This window comes from Mus pahari, chromosome 16 (assembly GCF_900095145.1).
Source record: "Mus pahari chromosome 16, PAHARI_EIJ_v1.1, whole genome shotgun sequence".
NCBI classification, from domain to species: domain Eukaryota; kingdom Metazoa; phylum Chordata; class Mammalia; order Rodentia; family Muridae; genus Mus; species Mus pahari.
This window is the reverse complement of record NC_034605.1, coordinates 13,389,929-13,412,283: the sequence shown is the minus strand read 5'-3', so window position 1 is coordinate 13,412,283 and position 22,355 is coordinate 13,389,929. Positions and strand designations below refer to the sequence as shown.

Here is a 22,355-nt window from a genome sequence, read left to right as displayed (position 1 = left end):
TTAAAACAGAGGTGGGTATTAAGACAATTTAATATTGAAAAGTTGATTTTGAACTTTTCGATTTGGTAAACTCAGCTATTTTGGTGCTCTGTTATATAAGATTGAACATAAAGGAAACTAATTTTTATGGACTTAAGCACACACTTTTAGATTTGCAATATAAAGAGACTAAACAGACATCAGCTCATTAATTATTATGATGGAAGGAATGAATGTTCTTGAAGAGAAGTTTAGATTCTGTATTCAGTAAGTGTCACTTTTGGCATTTTGTCTAGGCTCTGCCCCATAGTTACCTGGCAAGGGCCAGGTGTGCCTGACTCACTATAAAAGGGGCTGCTTGCGCCCTCCTCTCACTCTTGCTCTCTTGTTCCTGCTCTGTCCCCTTGACTCTGCTCCCCCATCTCCCCATTTCTCTCCCCTTCTTCACGTACTTGTGGTCGGCCTCTACTCTCTCTCTGCCTTTCTCTGTCTTTACTACCCTCTCAACTTCCCTCCTCATGCCCTAAATAAACTATTCTATACTGTACTTTTGTGTGGCTGGTTCCTTAAGGAAAGGGATGACTCAGCATGGGCCAGCGGAGGTACCCCTTCCCCCCATACCTGACTGCACATCCACCAAACATATTACATCGCTCCTTATCATTTTATAAAACACAACAGCCACTGTTACTAAATGGTTCCGAATGAGAACCATTTAAGGAGTACAACTTTCAAATGTCAAGTTGACTGCATGGAGGAATATGCAGAGAACTGGTAAGGTATTATCTCTAAGGACATTTCCAGCAAAGACTGGACCACCAGTCAGGGATGGATATGGGAAGACATCTTGAACATTGACAGTATTATCCTTCAGCCAGAGGACTGGGCAGATCAGGGGAGTGGATGGAGGAACAAACATGTTTCCCCTCATGGTTCTCCTTAAGCTTCACACTAACGGCTCATTGGTCTTGGCCCAGAGACCTCTAGAAGCTCTGGAGAATTGGATCCTGGTCTGGAGGATATACTGACAGGCGGATCTGAGGCTTCCAGGTTCTTGGATTGAGCATCTCTGCCAACTTCTCAGCTCTTCAGCTTGTAGAAATCTAACATGGAACTTTCATCCTGTGGGATGAGTTTATCCATCATCTCTTGCCCGACTTTCATTTATCTATCTGTCATTTATCTATAAATCTATCACCCATCTATCTTTTATTATATATCTATAGAAATATCATCTATCTATGTATGTTTATCATTTACCTATTACTATCTTTAAGTCTATCATTTATTACTTAGCGTTTATGTTCTATCTATCTATCTATCTATCTATCTATCTATCTATCTATCTATCTATCNCTATCTATCTATCTATCTATCTATCTATCTATCTATCATCTATCTATCTATCTATCTATCTATCTATCTATCTATCTATCTATCTATCTATTTATCACCTATCTACTTATCAATATTCTATGTATCTATGTATCTATCTGTCTATCTATCATCTGTCATCCATCTATCTATCTATTTACTATGTCTACATTTTATATTGGCTCTAACTTTCTGGAGACCCCAGATTAATTAAAGCCCTATAAAATATTTTTTTGTTGAAGCGTGTAAATATTCTTAATATTTCATTAATCCACCACCACCACCACCACCACCACCACCACCACCACCACCACCACCATCTATTTTGCAGTTATTCTTAGTACAGAACATAGCCCTCACTGGACTGTTGATCAAGCAGAGAGAAATGTCTTGTTGCTTTCCACAGGATTATGCCTGTGTCAAAATCACCCTCCAGCACTTTGGCATGTCAAACTCTTATTTCACGTTGCTTATCAAGAAGCAGAGCAAGAGGAAGGGGGCTCCTGAAGTTTGTCACTTGCTAATTTATGATCCATCTCGTTCAGACACGTTGCTCTGATTCAATACAAAGTTCACACTCTAACACGTGCAGACTGTGGCAGCTATGTAGATAAAGGATTTAACAAAGTGCGGTGATACATTCCAGTGTGGCAGAGAGCTTCTTGGCAGCTGTCTCCTATTTTGTGCCTGCTGCCAGTTGAGATGTAAAAATTGTCAGACTATTTATTTCTAAATGGAAATCTAGGCGGTAGCAATAATGAAAGTGTGAATAAAATAATAGGAAAAACCTCTTCTACTAAATTTGTTTCAGTGATCCATAAGAGGTTAAATAATTAAATCTATTAAAATTTATCACTTGCTCAACATCTTGCAGACTGGAAACAGAATGCCCTGATGTTTAAAAATTGTAGAGCAATTGTCTACACGGTGAGGTAGTTGGCTGGCCCTGGCTGGCACTGTAGCCATCTCCAAGGCATTGGTATTTTACATAAAAGTTCCCGAGCTGTTTCTATTAGCCATTATCTGTCTCAGGTTTTCTTGGTTGTGGTTTCTGCCCCATTAGTTTCCACGTGCACTTTGTACTCTGTCTACTTGCTTTGAAGAATGAGGGTACTTTTGGATGGCCAGTCTCACTATTTTATTAATTGCTCTTCAAATCTTGCCTCTATGAAAGCTTCATTTCTTCTCTATACTTGGTGACTTGGTGTAATGATTTGTATATGCTTGCCCTAGAGAGTGGCACTATTAGGAGGTGTGGTCTTGTTGGAGTAGGTGTGTCACTGTGAGTGTGGGCTTTAAGACCTCATCCTAGCTGACTGGAAGTCAGTATTTTCCTAGCAGCCTTCAGATGAAGATGTAGAACTCTCAGCTCTGCCTGCACCATGCCTGGATGCTACTGTGTTCCTGCCTTGATAATGGACTGAACCTCTAAACCTGTAAGCCAGCCCCATTTAAATGTTCTACTTATAAGTGTTGCCTTGGTCTTGGTATCTGTTCACAGTAGAAAAACCTTAACTAAGATACTTGGGACAGTCTCTCCCAGCACTGTCTGATGACTCCAGTGTCACTTACTACTCTGGACATACAATTTTTGATTCGCGTCTCATAAATAGGATTCGATAGAAGTGTTTCTAAGTTTAGTGGAGTGGAGTCTTAACAAAGCTTGAATATTTTGATTTGTTTTTGCTTTTTAAGAAGGTACCAGAGTAACTGAATCCAACTCAGAAGTAAGGAACAGAGTTAAAAACCTTAAACGACCCTGAGATTCCACCTCACACCAATCAGAATGGCTAAGATCAAAACTGAGGTGACAGCAGATGCTGGCGAGGATGTGGAGAAAGAGGAACACTCCTCCATTGCTGGTGGGATTGCAAACTGGGAAAACCACTCTGAAAATCAGCCAGGAGGTTCCTCAGAAAATTGGGAATAGATCTACCTAAAGACCCAGCTATACCACTCTTGGGAATATACCCAAAAGATTCCACACCGTGTCACAGGGGCACATGTTCCACTATGTGGAAGGGGATAAAATCTGGAGTGTGAAAAAAAATTAAAGAAATTAAAAAACAAACAAACAAACAAACGTTCAGCCTGATGATCTGAGTTCAATCCACTGTATTCATGTGAAGGTTTGTACATGCTCGGTCCAGGGAGTGGCACTATTAGGAGGCATGGTCTTGGAGTAGGTGCATCATGGTGGGTGTGGGCTTCATACCCTCATCCTAGCAGCCTTCAGATGAAGATGTAGAGCTCTCAGCTCTGCCTGCACCATGCCTGCCTGGATGCTGCCATGCTCCTGCATTGATGATAATGGACTGAACCTCTGAACCTGTAAGCCAGCCCCACTTAAATGTCCTTATAAGAGTTGCCTTGGTCATGGTGTCTGTTCACAACAGAGAAACCCTAAGACAATCCACATGGTAGGAGAGAATCTACTAAAAGCAAGTTATCCTTTGCACATGAGTGCAGACACACACACACACACACACATATCTAATAGGCATCAAGTGCCTTTATTTATTAATAAAAATATTTCCACAACGACTGGCATAACTTTAACATTTTGAGATAAGAATGCAAAGGATTTCATGATCACTCTGGGCTGGCATTCACCCCCTGAGAGAAACAGGGTTAAAGTAGGAAGCATCTGACATCATACACCATGCCTCCTGCCACCGTCCTCCTGCCACCGTCCTCCTGCCACCGTCCTCCTGTTTGCCAGCTTTTAAAATAATTTTGCATACTCTAACTGTATCTGTTTGATACAGCCATACTACTAAGTAGGTGAATTTAGTCTATTTGGACAGGGTGCATCTATTTATTTGAGGCAAAATTCCCAAAGCTGCATGTGGCTTGATTAACACAAGAGACTAATTTATTAAAAGTTAAAATAATGTTGGAATTTGATTGCATTCAAAGAGTAGATGAGAGAGAGAGAGAGAGAGAGAGAGAGAACTCACACCATGTACCAGAGCAGTTACTTTTGTCTACTACAGCACAATGGGTGGGCAAGGAGCCTCAACTGGAGACAGCCACATCCTTGGCCTTTTCCCTGCCTTCTGTTATCGATTTGCAACTCCAATCGTGAGTGGCCATGTCTGCACGTAAGTCCCCAAGCTCATTAAGGAAAAGTGCTTGCTCTGTTTCTCATTCAATTGCCAAGATCATTAGAAGTGCCCCAGACTCCAGACTTAGCTGAGTTTACTCAATTTTTACTAGCTTTTCTCTTGGTTTTAATTCACTTTGATGCCACCATAATTGCTTGGTTTGAGATTGTCACATCTTACACAATCTTCAGGCACCAAATGAAGCTTTGTTGGGGATGATCTGGGATCTCAAAGGGTTCCAGGCACTGTTCATTTCTCCTCACCACACCCTAAGAGGTCCCACATTTATAGCACAACGTTTTTAGACAGAATGTTCCAAATCACATAGATCACATTATGGGGTGGAGCTAAGATCTAGGCTCAGACAGCTGGACTTCTAGATCATGGTCTTTTTTTTTTTTTTTTTAATTGGTTATTTTATTTACATTTCAAATGCTATCCCTCTTTCAAGTTTCTCCTCTACAAACCCCCTATCCCATCCCCTCTCCTCTTTGCCTCTATGAAGGTGCTCTGTCACCCACCCACTCCCACCTCAGCACCCTAGCATCCCCCTACACTGAGGCATCGAGCCTCCACAGTACCAAGGGGCTCCCTTCCCATTGATGCCAGATAAGGCCATCCTCTGCTACATATGCAATTAGAGCCATGAGTTCCCCTCATGTGTACTCTTTGGTTGGTGGTTTAGTCCCTGGGAGCTTTTCGGGGGGGGGTCTGGTTGGTTGATATTGCTGTTCTACATCTTAACCAGCTTGCTTTATTGGCAAGTCCAGTCTAACCTGAAGGTGATGTTTTTTGCCCCCAAACATAATTTTTCTTATACATCCTGAATATCTTTATAATAAAACACAGTTCTTGAAATAAGTAAAATACTTGTGTGGTAAGGGTATATGTGACTACATGGAATATAGTGTACATTTGATTTGCATATGTATGTGTAGGGTATGTGTGGGGGTGTGTATGTGTGTGTGTGTGTGTGTGTGTGTGTGTGTGTGGTGTAAGATGGAAAATTTCACCAAGAAAAAAACCATGTGATTGGGAACAGGGCTGGGGGTTGCGCTGGGCAGGAGGTAGCAGAGGAAAGAGGTGTTAGCATTGATGCAGTAGATCTCAAAGCCAAACAAAGAAAACCGGAAATGTTGGCTGTGCTGCAACAGGTAGCTGCTGCCTTCAGGCTCCCATCTGCTTGCGGAACCAGGTAGAAAGCAGCAAGCTGTCAACTCATCTCTGTGCTGTCTGTTTTTACTCCATCAGACTATCTGTAATGTGACAGTGACTGCTAGTGCCTAGGAGCTGACAGTCAGTCCAGACCTGATGGCTCAAATTAAAAACAGAAATCTCTCAGCTGAAAAAAAAAAAAAAAAAAAAAAAAACCATCTCTCAGAGCAAATGGACACAGGGCCCTCCAGTACAAACACACACAAGTAAACTACGCAATGTAAGTGCTCAGACATGAAGTTACTCAAATTAATGAAGCTGCACAATTAGACCAGAAAACCTAGTGAAAGTAAACATGCCTGGAACTTTTTGAGTGGTGTTGGTGTCTCCTGGCTTTTCCTTTCCCTACTTGGGGCTGGGAAACAGACAAGAAGCTGAGGAGGGAGCAGCAGGCATTTAGCTACATCCAGCGAATGGATTAATTGATGTCATTGTCCTGTGAGAGAGATCAGCTTTTTGGCTCAACATCTTTGAAAATGTTTTATCAAAGGGCTCATGGCTGTGATTGGTGTTGGTATCATGGGAACCGATTGATGGCTGTCAGGTACTAGCTCCACAGATCCATCACTGTGTGCTTTACGCGCTACAGTAGAGTAGGACGATTTCCTATGTATGTGAGCAGATGTAGATAGATAAAAATCCATTTACATATACATGTCTGCGTAGACACATGCATGCACCCCTATACAGAATATTTTAATCTTACAGCGGAAAAATCTGCACACATTTTATAAACACACACATGCACACACTTTGGTTAAAACTCATAATGTTACTAAATGATTCCTTAATCATTGTGGGAGGTCTTTTTCTGTTATATGGGGATTTCCTTTTATAAGGAATTATCTTTCATAAGTCACATCTATTAGCATAGAGTTTGAGTTAAATTGGCTCCTCCACTTATTTTCTGGAAACAGGGTGAGCCTTGTGTATCAAAGGCTGGTCTTGAACTAGCTATGTAGTTAAGGATAATTTTGAACTACTGATCCCCCTGCCTCTACTTCTTGAGTGCTGGGATGACTAGTGTGTGCTACCATATCAACTTCACATAGTAGTGGGACACTGAAATCAGGGCATTATCAAGTACTTTACCAATTGAGCTTCTTCCCACTTTAGAATGTTGGAGTATTTATTTATTTATTTATTTATTTATTTATTTATTTATTGTGTGTGTGTGTGTGTGTGTGTGTGTGTGTGTGTACCATTTCATGTAAGAGATCAGAGGGCAACTGACAGGAATTAATTTCCTTCATCTACCATATGGGTTCCAGGGATCAAACTAGGGGACTTGCCAGTGGGTACCATTGCTTCTTAAGCCATCTCCCTGGGCTGTTGGAGAATTTTAAAGTATGTGTGTTATTTTCTGGGGGAAGTGCCTGGATCAGGGACATAACTATGACACCGCTGACAAAGGGTCTTCTTTTTATGCTTTCTGGTTGTCTCCTTTCCTCAGTGCTGTGACAAAACAAGTCTTAGTGCATCTCAACCACAGCATCACTGGATGTGTTGCGATGACTTGCATTACTTTCTAGCCCTTCCATGAGTTGAATTCTGAAATATCAGCAGGAGTAAGATTTAACCAAGGGATTTGTTAATATTTCCCAAGAAGCACTGGTTTGTTTGGTCTATGTTAAGGGGTCAGTATCTGCATTTCTAAACAAGTTGCTGTGGTTTGGGCCTTAAATGGTTGCTGCAGGCCTACAAGCTATGTCTTAGTCCACAGATGAGAGTACTTTTGAGAATAGCTCTAGTTGAAGGAAGTGAGGGTACTGAGGAATGAATGCCCTTGCTGGAGATACTGGAATTCTAGGCTCTCTCTTTTCTTTCTGCTCCCTGGATGACATGAGGTAAAGTACTTTGCTCTGTCGCATGTTCTCTGTCACAATGCTCTGGTGCGTCATAGGCCCAAATAATGGGATGAGGGGTGATGGGTGAAAACTCCCGAAACTGTGCACCAATGACTTTTTATTCCTTATCAGTCAATCATCGAAGGCTGTTTCCCATAATGACAGGAGTCTAACTCAGGAGGAAAATTTTATCATGAACATTACTGGGATGTAGATGAGAAACCTCTTAATAAGACTGGGAGGGCCTCTTAAGGACAAGGCTTTAACCTAAGCATGTCTCTGGGTATTCTATACATACAACCTACAACCCAGAAAAGAGGACTCACTGTAATTATCTGTGAAATGAATATATGGACAGATAGGTGATAGATGCACAGAGAAAGGGAGGGAGGGGAAGAAAGGGGGGAGAGTTAGTTGGGTGATGGGAAGGACGGATGATTTCTTGGATGTACAGATAGATTGTTGATGAACAGAGGGAGGGACAGATGGATCTACATTTGATAGTCGTTTGTTTTTCTAAAATCTGAGAACCATTTTGATGTATCTCAAATGAGAATAAACAAGTTCTAATCTAAGTAGGGAATTCTCTGCAACTTTTCTCAGATTTCAAAAGCCATCAAAGCCAATGCACACATCCTGATCATCGTATTGTTTTGCGGCTAGCTCATTGCTTGTTTCCCTCTGTTTAGAATATGCAAGTCACAGATAACGTCTGCATTCCAGACAAACCGCCTTCTGAGTGCCTTCACATTGAATTTGGCTTTGAATAGTACTAAATATGCCTCCTCATTTGCTGTGGTGGTTAATAGGCACATTCACAGACTGTTTCTATATATCTTCACAACAAACATAAACACAATTAGCTCTTATTCAGAAATAATTTGGTTGTAAAACCCAGTGATTCCTAAACATGTCCCTGAATTTAGGAAACTCCAACAAGCAAACATTGAAATTTGTAGAATGCACAAATCCAGCACCAATTCATCTCAGAATTATTCGTCAGTTTACCATGGGTTTCCCAGCAGGAGATTTTTAAACAATAAGATCTTGTAATGCGTTTAGATCTTTACTCACTTTGGGATAATTAGATATAACCCTTTGAGGAACGTGGTAACTCCCCCAACACAGCAACTAGCTAATTAATGTGGGTTATTCTAATGGCTGTTCTCTACTGGTCTTAGTGAGCTTAATACATTTATCATGTTTGTTTCTTCAGTTGTCTTAAATACCTAGTGCTTAATAAATAATTTATGGATCTAATGGATATGATTGAATTTCTTTCGTATCTTTGTATCCTTCAAGAGTACTAATACATCATGGGAACATCCATCCACAGTATTTATTAAATGAATATCCTTACTGCAGAGAGGCGGATCCTTCTATGTTATGATGTATAGCTGTACAAGGAAAAGGAAGGGTTTAAAGGTTCCTTAGATATTTCTTCTTGTTATAAAATAAGAATGACCTTTGCAACTCCTTAGGTTTAGCTGCTCATGAATTATGAGGGATTCTTCATGGAAAAGACATTTCCTACAGTCGACTTACCCTCAGAAGACCATGGGACTTCTCTGTAGGAAAAAAATTGCAGCCTCCTTAGTCCATGGAGGACTACCCATGTCAGGGGAAGTTTTATTATTGTCCATGGCACTAGAAAGAATATTTTAGCCCATTACTTCCTGTCTTCATCAGCAATTCTCAATGGTAATAACCTTTATAGTGTGTATGCCATTTCCCACACTGGGAGACAATATTGGAGACAATGACTCAAAATATAAAAAAAAAAAAAAGCAATGGACATTCTAAACTGAGTTACTTTAGAGCAAAACAAATAATATTTCTCTTATTCCTCTATTTAGAGGTTTGGTGCGTACTTTTCTTTTTGTCTATTTTTAAATTTTGTGATCTATCTATCTATCTATCTATATCTCAAATCTTGCTATGTCAGGCTGACCTCAACTCACTATGTAGCTCAAGGTGGCCTTAAACTTACATGTTCACTCAGCTTTTTTAGTGCTGTGGTAATGGGCATAGACTACTATACCAGGTTCTGTGTATATTTTAGATATGACCAGGAATTGACCATTACAAAGTGAGTTAATTACTAAAGGAAAGTATGGAGGAGGTAGGGGTGTATACACATGTCACCAAATTAAAGCTTTGGGAGAAATAACAAAATTTAAGATTGAAAAAGTAATAAAGACTGATTTCACCCAGTGTACTGGCTGGTTTTGTGTGTCAACTTTACCCAAGCTGGAATTATCACAGGGAAAGGAGCCTCCCTTGAGGAAATGCCTCCATGAGATCTAGCTGTAAGGCATCTTCTTAATTAGTGATCAAGGGGGTAGGGCCCATTGTGGGTAGTTCCATCCCTGGGCTGGTAGTCCTGGGTTCTATAAGAAAGCAGGCTGAGCAAGCCAGGGGAAGCAAGCCAGTAAGCATCACCCCTCTATAGCCTCTACACCAACTCCTGCCTCCAAGTTCCTGCCCTGTGTGAGTTACAGCCCTGACTTCCTTTGGTGATGAACAGCAATGTGGAAGTGTAAGTTGAATAAACCCTTTCCTCCCCAACTTGCTTCTTGGTCATGATATTTTGTGCAGGAATACAAACCCTGACTAAGCCAGTTAATCTTTTTAAAATTAAGCTACTTGTGGCCTTTCTGTTGTTGAGTCTATATAAGTGACCACATTAACCACAGCTCGCCTGTTCTCCCATGGGGACTCTTGGGAACTGACGTGGGCAAAGCTTCCAAGCTTCGTGCACCATAAGAGAAGGCAGTACAGAATTTGCTGCCACTGTGACAGGGATTGAACTGTTTTCTGTGATGTCCTGATTGTTAGGACAGTTTGAGGCTGAGTCCCAATTTCTAGGAGGAGGCAGGATGAATGCAATGGTGTCTTTGTTCTCTGGAATGTTCTGAAAGAGTTTGAGAGGCGTTTAAAGGACGGATGAGTGAGGTATGAAGAGATGCAGATTGCAACACATTTAAACAGGCTGGACACTAAACCTATCCATGCTGTTTGTAAAGATTCTCTCAGAGTGAGGGAATGGTGGGTGAGAGAAAGAGACTGTTGGAGGTAGAAGGCCCTCTAGGGTGCCCACCCTGTAGTTCTAACTGCTAAAGGCTTCTCTTTTGCAAGCCTCTGCTTCCTTTTGGGTTGTTCTGTGGTAGTCACATTCTGTTTCTGAGCACTGAAATCCACAATAATGCACACAGATGCTACTGGGAGCTAGTCTATGCGCTTTATTTCAACGTTCATTCTTTCTCAGTCTAGATAACCCAATAAAACTTCGACTCCACTCCTGGATCCTGAGAGTCAGTTTTACTAAGCACCTTTTATTCATGGAAGTCATCAAAATTGAAAAGAGAGGGAGTCTTGGGACAGGCAGATGTCGGCTTTTGTCACCAAATTGATTAAAGTTGTCACCAGAAGGAAAATACTGTGTATTACAAAACCATCTCTCTTGTACTTGGTGTTTGTAGAGGAACTTTGTCTGTTTGCCTTTAAGTTTGAGTTCTTGATGAAGCCACAATTCCCCCGAGTGTATTAATTTAGAAAAACACACTTTAGAAATGTTTAATTGTGGCACTGTTAGAAACTCGTGTTCCAGTTTATCACCATCTAGGCATCATTAGGCTCTGAGATGAACAGACACATGATAAGTTTGTGGGGGTGAGGGAGTGTGGCACTGGGATCTGGGACTAATAAGCTCTCATCTTCCTACCAGAGCGGGTCTCATAGCACTCCAGTTCTTAGGACTTCACCGAGCTGTGCATATAGACACCGGCAGCCCTCATCCCGGGGGGAACAGAAATTCTCACCGTATCTTATTTAAAATGCACCACAGACGGTGACAGGAGTTGATTATAAGATTTGTATCTTGGGACTTAGTATGTTGGAGTCCCTGTGCTTCACAGTGTCCTGGAAGATTCTGAGGGATCACTGAGGTGTGGCTGAGTGATGCCGGAAAAACTTCAGGGTGCTGTGTATTTGAACAGAAATTACATTAAGCCAGTCTTGAACTCTTACCTCAGGTGAGGTGAGGATGAGATTGTAAAAGATAAAAGATGTTCTTTTGCATCCCCACCTCTCCCTCTGAACAATCCGTGGTGGGGTTTTGGGGTGGTGGTGGGGGCACAGGAGATCTCCCAAAGCCTCCTTGCTCCAGTCCACCCCTGTCTGGCAAGGATAATCACGGCATCTCCATCATTTCCCAGCCTCTCAGTGTTCTCAGTTTCCTCCTTGGTTTAGAACTCTGGTTCTTCATAAAAGTCACCACGGAGTGAAAAAACAAACAAACTCCGATTTGTGGCAAGATTCTGCAGATCGCCTGTCAGCCTGGAGAATGCCTCTTTGTTTGTTGCTCTTTAAATGTTATCAAGTAGTGGCTGCAGGCATATTGTACTCATACTGTATATATCATGTTGACATATGGGCATCTTGTACTAGAATTTTGTTTTGGGGGACTTTTTTGTTTTTGTTCTTTGTTTTTGTGGGTTTTTTTTTTTAGAATGTGAGAGCTTTAAGCAAACATTCCATTACACCCCCTATTTTTTATTATGTAAAGATAATTTATGAGTTGACAATTTGACACACACAAAGACACACACACACACATACACACACAATGAATTTTGATCATCTCCACCCCTCATACACACTCTCATCCCTCTCCTACTTTCTCTGGTTCCTCTCTTCTTTAGACAAAGGGTCCGGTCCTACTTTCTCATCTTTTAAAGAGCCATCGAGTTTAATCAGGGGTGCTTGCAAGACCATGGGTATGGGGTTTTTTTCTGGAGCATTCACAGTTTACCACTGTACCACTCAAGAAAAACGATTCTGCTCTCATTCTGCAGCCATACTGCCAACAGTTCCTCAGTTCGGTGTGTGTGGGGGGGACTGATGAACCTCTCTTCCATCTATGGTAGAATGTTGACAGGCTCCATCTTATGGGTAACCATAGCTAAGCTGCCCTTTATTTTACAGGCAAGAAGACTGAGGCTCAGGAGTGGCCGAATGTCATCCAAGTCCCTGCTCCCTACCTCCCACCCAGTCCCACTTCTCTCTCTCATCTAAGAAATGGGTTAAAAGGGTTCATCTAAATTTTCTCGGAGTACCTGCCCCCTCCTCTCTCCACGAGTGTGGCATATTTGTAGCTGTCCCTGGATTAAGAGTGAGAGACATCTCTACAGATGTCAAATGCTGTTCAATCTCTGTTCCAACCCACTTGAGTCTCCTGGACATTCTTGCGTGGGTACTCTTATGATCACCCCATCACATAGGTTAGAAAACAGATGTCTTGGGAACTAAGAAGATATAGGTTCCATAGCTAGTGAGTGCATGTATGCAGTCTGGCTCAGAACGACTAAATAACTCTTCTCAGTGACATTCCTGACCATGAACAAGCAGCTTTTGTCATGCATCATCTTCCCAGAGGGAGGCGAACAGCACATAGGACAGGGCCCAGGACTTTATTTCTAAGCTCCTTGTGCCCATTATCAGTGTGATCCTTGGCAAGTCTTTGGACACTTCATTCAATGCTGGAATATGACAAGAACTTCACTAATGATTGCTGACCCATAGCCTGTACAGAATCACTCCCCTGAGATGATTTGTATGCAAAGCACTTAGGGTATCCCTAGTGTATATAGCAGGGGCACTAAGCATGCCATAGAATAGGCTTAGAGTAACTGGAGAGATGGGGGGGGGGGAGTGGAGCTTGAGAACATGTGACCCTAAGATCTCACAGGATGGATATACTACTGACCTGGCAGTGGTTTACAGAGTGTGGGGTACACACTGCATTGTGGTGGGACGGAGTGAGAAAAGCTACTGAATTTTGTTTTAAAGAAGAGAACATTTCCTTTCCCCACTATGCCTAAAATCCTCTAAACCGCCTTTGAAATAATTTCAAAAATGTAATTGAGAATGGATGGGAGGTTTTCTAGACAGGCACGTTGCCTGGACTGGCCTGCACTCTGTCTCCTGAACATGAATGACTGTGGGTCCATCCTTCTCGCAGTACCTTTGAGTTCATAGGTATTCAAGCGACTGCTGTCTTTCTGGGGTTGTCCAAGTTGATGGCCAGGTTCTGGGACAACTATTGAAGTTGCCCGAGTGGCCGGTTTGCAGGGGAGCTCCTGGTGTGTGGGCCGATGTTAGGTTTGCTCTCTTGTGCTTTGCAGTCTGAGAGTCTTCCCCAGCGGTGCCTCTCTACCTTTCCCCTACTGCTGGTCTCTGGGTTTCCATGAAGAATTCTGCCCTTCTTCTTCAACTCCCCTGCTCTAACGCAGCCACAGATCTTATATTCTGACTTCTATCTGGGCATTGTTTGCCCAGGGAACCAGAGCTAGAGTGAGGAAGAAAAGCTAAGGATCCTGAAGCTCAAGAATGAGCGTCCAGATTCTACATGGGACTTGGGCCCCCGCCTCGCTCCGAGCTTTTCCCATTACCACGTCACCTCAGCAGGCCAAGCAGCACTGTGCAGAGTTTCGGCTCCAACCTGAGACTCTCATTAGGCCACCTCCCTAGCCTCTGCCAGGGGTTCGCAGAAGCTCAGAAATGAACGTAGCCTAAGTCACCCCTGTGCCAGGGAGAAGACAGGAAGTCTTGACTGCATCTGCAGAGGGAGGGAGATCTCAAAGGAGTGGGATCTCCCCTAGATGCCCTCTGGGGCCAGAAAGGCAAAGCCAGCCGTGGCACTCCCCTGCATGTATTCTTTGTCACCCCCTTCTAGCTCTGGTGACTGGGGACTCTCTCTTTCTTTTCCCTGGATCTTCATCTTTTCTTTCTCCGGCTCATTTACATGTTGGCATTCTCCCATTTGCCATCTTCTTTCTGCTGTCTCTCTCCTTTTCAGTGTAACAATGAATCCCAAAGGAAGGGGCTGCCCGCCCATCCCCAGAAAGCCTGTCTACGCTAGTGCAGCTGTAGACTTTAAGCTGACAAAGGCAGCCTTCTCAAATGGGAGCCCTTGGCAAGCTGCCAGCAACCCCCACTGTTCCACAGAAGCACCAGCAGAAGCCTGGAGAGCCAGGAGGATGGCTTTTCGTGGGAATTCATCCATGAGGGCAGCTGAGAGCTCGGACTTTCTCCAGGCTCCCTTTTGTCCAAGTAGGCATGTAAGGTTTCCACATATTCCAAAGTCAACAACCTGCTGGACCATGACACCCTTGTGTGTGTGTGTGTGTGTGTGTGTGTGTGTGTGTGTGTGTGTGCTATACTTCAGTGTCTCCTCTCTCCCTGTACATGGTTAAGCTCTGCAGTCTTGCAGACTCAATCAACCCTTTCCTCTTGTCAGATCACAGTAACTTTTTCTTCTGGAGCTACCACTAGTAAATCCCTTTAGATTTTTTTGCTCTTGTTAAGTCATAGACTTCCTTTCAAACCATAAGTGCTCAGTTTCCTTCATAGGCCAGGAGGTCATTAGAAAGCAGGGAGTCTCAGGTACCGTGGGACAAGGTCATTGTCCTACAGAAGCTAAGTGCTGGCCTTTTTTTGTAAATAGCCCCTCCCACTTTCAATGCTGGGCCATGGACTTCCCTACCTCGGGGTAGCCTCAGCAGTCATCGGTCAGATGGGACAATGATTAATGCCTAGTGCAAAGATTTCATTTAAGGGTGAATGTGCCATCATATGTAAACAAAAAATTAGACTCAATATAGAGTATGTGCCACATAAATATTAGCTACTATGTCACAATTACCATGACCATCTTCTGTAATTATGGCCATGAAAAGAGACAGTTGGCAGGCAGTGGCTTGTAGACACTTCTTAACTGGTGCATGGTTACATAGACAATGTTTAAAAGGCCGAACTTAGTAGGGGTGTCAGGCTTCAGTGCTTATTTTTTTTAAAATCTATATTTGTACTCAAGTTTGATAATTCATGTTTTAGCATGGAGTAGAAGCTATTGAATCCATGCACAGTATATTTCATGAACATAGTGAATGATGCATAGTATATGTTGTATGTAGATTGTATAAATGCACAACATATAATTATATAGGGCATGCTGAATAATATTGAATAATGTATATATATAGTACACATGATTGTAAGGGTGATATATACACTGTACAGAGTTTGAAAAGTTAATAATCTAAAGTCTTCCATGCCTAATTAAAGCTATGTTCTATTAAAAATTGTGCACATCTTATTCATTTATTTATTTATTTATTCATTTATTTACTTATTTATTTTGGTGTGTCTGCGTGCAAGCATGAATGTACACCTACTACACTGTTTGTGTGGAGGTCAGAGGACAAGCTGAAGGAGTCAATTCTCTCCTTCCTCCGTGTAGCTCTTGGGGATTGAACTCAGGGTGTCTGGCTTGACGACAAATACCTTTACCCTCGGAGTCATCTCACAGGACCAACAGATGTTTTCCGAAGCTGTTCATTCTAGCTGTTGCTTATGAGGAAACAGAACATGCAGAAGAGGTGATCTGAGGGACAGGTAGGTGTGTAAGAGGATATGTTCACTTTGTAAATGACCATCTTACCCTCCTGCATCAACCAGAAGAGGGTATGTTTAGCCACGGAATCTAGGAGACAGAGATGTTGAAAGGAGTGAAGCTGCCTGACCAAGTCCTGCTTCTTTGTTGTTAATATGCTCACTCATGTTTGGGGAGTATGAGTGCAGAGAAGCAAATGAGCTCTCTGGGATGGACAGGTATCTAGAGGACCAGATTACCAGGTCCCCAGTCTGACTTCACCTTGCTCAGAGAATAGAAGCATCCCAGAGAGGTTGGTGGGAAATGATATACTGTCACATAAACTGTAATCTAGGAGGTGCCCTTTGAATAAGCTTACTAAGAAGAGTCAAAGGCATTGGGATTTTAGAATTTGTTTTTGGAAGGCCTTATAGGTATGACCCAAGTTAAGAGAAAAATCCTTATTCTTTAGAAAAGTAAATTATTTATTATAGTATGTGCGTGTGTATTATGTATAGGGTTCTGTGTACACGTCATGGAGAACAACTTTGCATGGTAACTTCTCTCCTTCATCTCTACAGAAGTCCCGAGGTTTGAACATACGTTGTCAGACTTGCCTGGCAAGTGCCTTTACATTTCACCAGCCCACAAAAAACAAACCCATTCTTAAGACAGTGCCATGATTCTGGCTCATAGCTATGACTGTGTCTTGCCTTCTTCCGCTATTCTTAAAGCGAGTACTAACAAACCAAACACCACAGCTTTTAAGAATAGAAATTAACTTCAGATGAGGAAGAACTATGACTCAGGACAGTCATCCTCTTTCTCTTATTTCATAACTTACGGAATTGTCAAAAGTTATCGGGTAAGAAGGACTGGTTTCCTACATGACTAACTTATCCAACAATTTATGAGCATTGCACGTGGAGATCATTGTAGGAGGAGAAATCCATCCATTTTTAACGTTTGATTCCTGGGCTTTTTTGTCAAGAGGATCCTTCCGAGTCATACCCTGTGCTTTTGCCAGTTTTATACACCCTCAAGCCTCAGGCACAGTCTCCTCTAGAAGGCCCTCCTACGGGCCTGCTTGTTCAAATTGGCCAACTGTTAGGAGTCACTTTAGAAGGTATTTCCTCTCTTACTTTGAAGAAACACACATTTTAGTGGCTTTGACTAAACCTTTGTAAAACACCACAAATACCAATGCAATTGAAATGGAGATAAAAAAAAAAAAACAGAGAAGGTAAAGGGTGAATAGGAACACTGCAAACAAGCCAATTAATTCTCCTTTCGGATATACTGTGTGCATACGGAAAATGTACCTTTTCGTTAGCTCGCTTTACTGGGATGTACTTTATTATTTCTTCTACCAGTTTTTGAGCAACAGAACTGCTGAAAAAGTACAGGCACTGATGCTGAATTTATGCTTTATGAACTCAGATCTTTTCATGTGAGAGGTGAGAAGTGGGCTCGTGGTTGTTAACGTCTCTCATGAAGGCACTTCCAGGGATGAATGTTTATCCATTCCCAGGCTCTTGTTTCTAGTTCTCACTATTAGCCATGTTAGCCTATACGAGTCCTGTATCAACTGTAGATATACAAAACAGGAAGGAGTTGGACAGAGCCTCCCCCAGTCTCTCAGAAGACGTCATCGTTTTCAACAACTGTTTATAGAGTCCCAGGACTGTGCACTTTCTTATCTGCATAGTAAACCCTACACATTTACGTCTGCTCCACACCTTAAAGAGATTAATAAATGCTTGTTTTTGTTACTGTGGCTAAGACTCAGATCTCAGGTACATGAAATGGTGAAAATTAGAGTCTGGGGAACTTATACCTGCAATTTGAACCTTTGCTGTGAGCAGCATGCTCTCGAACTTGCTCTCGGAACCCAGGCTGCAGGAGTGATGTGGACTCTTGTCCTGTTTCTGCTGAGTCTCCACTTTAGGTAGTTCAGCAAAGTTGGAGCTTTGGATTGTGAGCACAGCAGCTATCGTTACACATTCAGACACACTCTGAGGGTGTCAGGGGTAAGTTTAGGAGGCTCTACTTCTTTAGGACTATCCTATATTCCCTCTATATTCCATGGCTTCATTCCAGAACCCACTAAGTTTCTTCAGGCAGATTCTCAGATGAGTTGTGTGTGTGTGTGTGTGTGTGTGTGTGTGTGTGTGTGCGCGCACACACACACGCACACTCATGCAGAAGCATGTGTGTGGCATGTATGTTGAGAGCAGAAGTCAATCTCAGATGTTATCTCTCAGGACATCTTCCTTCATGTTTCTGGAGACTACAGGGGACAGAGAGTCGCTCTCTGGCCAGGAGCTCATGGATTCAGGCTGACTGGCTAGCAAATCTGGGGATACATTTGTCTCTGGTTCTCAAACTCTGGCGTTACAAGGCCACCCCAACATGCCTGCCTTGTTAAATGGGTGCTGGAGATGGATTCAGGCCTTCTTACTGGCCTGTCAATCACTTTACTGAATGAGTGATCTCACCAGGCTCAACTGATCCATCTGAAGCACACTTTCCTGACATTGCTAAGCACTGACACAGATGAAGTATTTATTTCAAAGCCTATCATGTAATTAAGAGAACTCCCACTAGGATGGCTTGAAGCCTTGTTTGTGATGCTAGTCTTTGGTTAAAGCATTGACAGTCCTATGAGGAGCTGACCACAGGTATTTGGGCAGACGACATTAATACTGGTGTTAGTGCTCCAGTTCTACAAATTGCACTGCTACAGGTTCTTAAAGCAGACTCTTGAAGAATTGCCCTTGCTCGGGGGAGGTGGAAAGCTCTTCGTTCTGAAAGCCCAGGTTTTGTGAAGATGATTGGTTTGCTGCACCATGGCAGCACTAGCAGAACAGCCAGTTATGAAAGGAGACCTCTTTAGGGACCTAAAACTCTAGAGTCAAGATGCATCTGGGACCAAGTGTTTGTTTGAACATGCTAGAAGGATGAGGGTATGGTGTTCATGATGATAGACAAAGAGGGAAATCCGTGAGGTATAAGTGAAGAATTCTATGCTCCCTAGATGAGGGGCATAGAGTGTTTATGGGGGAGTCCCATGATGGTTAGATGGGTGGTCCAGGATGAATTGGCTGTAGTCCACAAAGTATAGGGTAAAGGGTGCATGATGTGTTGATAGGGTTTTATAATGTGTATATGGATGATCTGATCTGTCGATGGGGTTCATGGTGTGTGTATATGGCAGAAAATCCTGCAACTAATAAGTGATAGTTTCCCTTTAGTTTCATGATCTATAGATGAAGGGTTTTGATCTATAGGTGAGGATCCTATGATGTGTAGACAGGAGTCCATAATTTGTTCATGGAGTTTCTATGATCTATACAGATGGACTATCTATGATCTGTGGATGAGGGCTCATGGTGTAGAAACAGAGGTTTGTTTGCATGACACGTAGACAAGGGTTCTGCAGTGTCTAGCTAGGACTTGTGTGATCTATAGACAAAGGCCCTGTGATGTATTGAAGTGCTTCCAGGACAACCCAGTTCCTAGAAGGAAAGTGTTTAGGCTGAGCAGGAAGACAGAATAACATTTATGGTGAACCTTGAAATAGTTTATTTTCACATTTTCTCCCTTGAACTTAGACCCTATCTAGGACAGGCTTTTAATTTCATCAGCCCTGACTCCTATTGTTGTGTTGGCTCCCACCCAGCTACAGGGTGCACTTTTCAAGGGGGCTGAGGCAAGAGGATAATGAGCCCCTGGCATGGCTGCACTGCCGTGCGTGATGAATGGCCCGCAACCCTCGAGCCGCTCTGTGCCCTTCATCATCCAGTCGGAGTGGTTAGCAGACTGTCAGAGAAAAATAATTTAGCGGCTGTGGCTTTAACGGATGTGCTGCATTCTGGGGTCAAATGACTATTACAAAGTAGTAGCGCTGCCTGGCTTCCCTGTCGTGTGAGCTCAGAGTTGACAGCACGAAAGAAGGGAGCCATCACACCCAGAACTCACTGACATTCTTCAGTTTCACACGGTAGAAAGCTGGAGAGAGAGAGAGAGAGAGAGAGAGAGAGAGAGAGAGAGAGAGAATCCCAGGCCAGTCTGCACCCTTTCTGCAAGGTGGCATCTGACTGGAGCAGAGTAAAGAAGCAACAGGAGCATGGCCACAATCACTAATGGGACCTTCCCAGACAAAGTGGCAAGAGGTCATTCTTCTGCCCAGCCTGAATCCAGGCAGTAGGATGCTCCGATGGCTGTTCTGCAAGTTGGATTCCAGGTAGCAGAAAGGTAGAGTGGTGTGTGTGTGTGTGTGGGGGGGGGGGCGAGTCAGAAACATAAAAAGCTATGCATTTATTTGAGCACAAGCTGAAAGTCAGGACTGATGAAGGTTAGGGTTTACCTGCTCCCACCTGCTCCTTAAGGTGATTATTGCATATGCAATAAATACTTGAGGTGGAATAAATGAGTAGAAGGTAGGGAGAGCAGGAGAACCCTCTCTCCCTTACCCGGGACTCATTATCTATAGATTATCCTTTCCCTCACCCAAGATTAGTGAAAAGCGGGACATTTTGGGCCAGGAAGATGGCTGAGTCAATAAAGTGAATGTTATGCAAGCATGAGTTTGGGTCATCAGCATCCACATAAGAAGCAGGGGATGGTAGCATGTGCCTAAGGTATAAAGGGGTGGGGACAGGAGGATTACTGGGGTATGCTGGCCAGCTAGTCTTGCCAAATTGCTGAGCCCCAGGTTCAGTGAGAGAGTCTGTATCAAAAAATAAGGAGGAGAAGCTGGAGAGATGGCTCAGCAGTTAAGAGTAGATACTCCTATTGCAGAGAGATCCATTATCTTCCAGCACCCGTATCAGTGGGCTCACAACTGCTTTTAACCCCAGGTTCAGGGGCTCTGAGTCCCTCTTCTGGACTTGAGAGCACTGAAGTGATGTGCATGTCCCTGACATATAGCCATAGATAGAAAATATACACAAATAAAAATAAGGTGGAAAGTGATAGGAGCATCTCACATTAATCCCTGACATGCCTCTACATGCATGCACAACACATGTGAACACTCACACATATACAGACCCAAACACATACACAGGTACATACTGCACACGCACATACATGTGGCCATACACAAAGAGCATCTGCTGTGGCATCTATCCTGTGCCTGCTTATAGACAGATAAATATGGAATGAATGAATGAATGAATGAATGCCCTACCTAGTCATTATTCAAGGTGAAGGGTCCCTTTATGTTTGTGGCTTCACACACACACCCTAATGCAGTACCTGGGTTTTGATGACAGCCCAGATTCTTCTGCAGATTCTTTATCTCCCAAGGCAAACCAAGGGACCTCTATTCTAGGTGCGATGATGTCATGGTGGTGGTGATCACAGCAGTAGCTAACTCGTAGTTATTAAGTGCTTATGATGAATCCCACACGGGGCTAAGTGCCTTTTAACTATGTAAAGTGTTTCTTCCCTTGATTGATGCCCAGAATGAATAAAAATAATTTTCTGTATTGACTACATTAGGGAGACCTACAAATAAGTCTCAAAATGATAAGAGAAAAGAGAATTTGCATAAATAAGCAATTATAAAACTTGGCAGAATAAGGTTGTCTTAAGTGATGTGAGAGTAGTTCTTGACACACAGGCAGCTCTACAAAGGCGTCTTAAACAAGTGAAGGTAAACTGCACCTTCTTTTTAAAAGCAATGAAAGGAATTTTGTCTTATTGCATCGGGAGCTTCTGGAAGCCTGGGGCCGTTAGCATAGATGGGTACCTGGTGGGCCCTTGTCTCTTCTATGCATAGATGGGTCCCTGGTGACTCTGTCAGGGTTGGGGCAGGTGGCATGCAGGGACCAGCAGGGATGTGTGGAGTGGGTGGCTGCTGCTCCGGACACACCCTGATTTACCAGTGTGGTGTGGTGGGTGGAGAGGCACATGGGCCTCCAGGACATGACCTCTTCCACATGTGTGGGACTTCCCCCAGGGTTGAGGGTACAGCTCAGTGGGACCACTTGTCTATTATGCAAGTGGCTCTGGGACTGAACTCCAGTATCACTAAGAAAGAAAAAAAATTAATAAAGGCAGAGCCACTGTTATGTTGGCAAAACTGGGAGAGATCCTTCTTTCCCTCCCTCCTTCCCTTCCTCCTTTGTTCTTCCTTCTTTCCTTTCTCCCTTTTCCTTCACTCCCTCCTTCCTTCCTTTCTTCTTTCATTCCTCCCTCCTTCCTTCTTTCCCATTCTCTCTCTTTCTTCCTTTCTTTTCTCTCTCTTTCTTTCTCTCTTCCTTCCTTTTCTTCCTTCCCTTCTTTCTTACTTTCTTTCTTCCTTTCCTCCCTTCTCTCCCTCCTTCTCTCCTTCCTTCCTTCCTTCCTTCCTTCCTTCCTTCCTTCCTTCCTTCCTTCCTTCCTTCCTTC

At 43.0% G+C, this 22,355-nt stretch overlaps 1 protein-coding gene across 2 annotated transcripts in view; it reads right to left on the bottom strand.

The window, feature by feature from the left end:
* The window catches only part of Adarb2 (adenosine deaminase RNA specific B2 (inactive)), a 531,509-nt gene that overhangs the window by 143,940 nt on the left and 365,214 nt on the right, over positions 1 to 22,355 (bottom strand). The gene's annotated exons all lie outside the window — the stretch shown is intronic.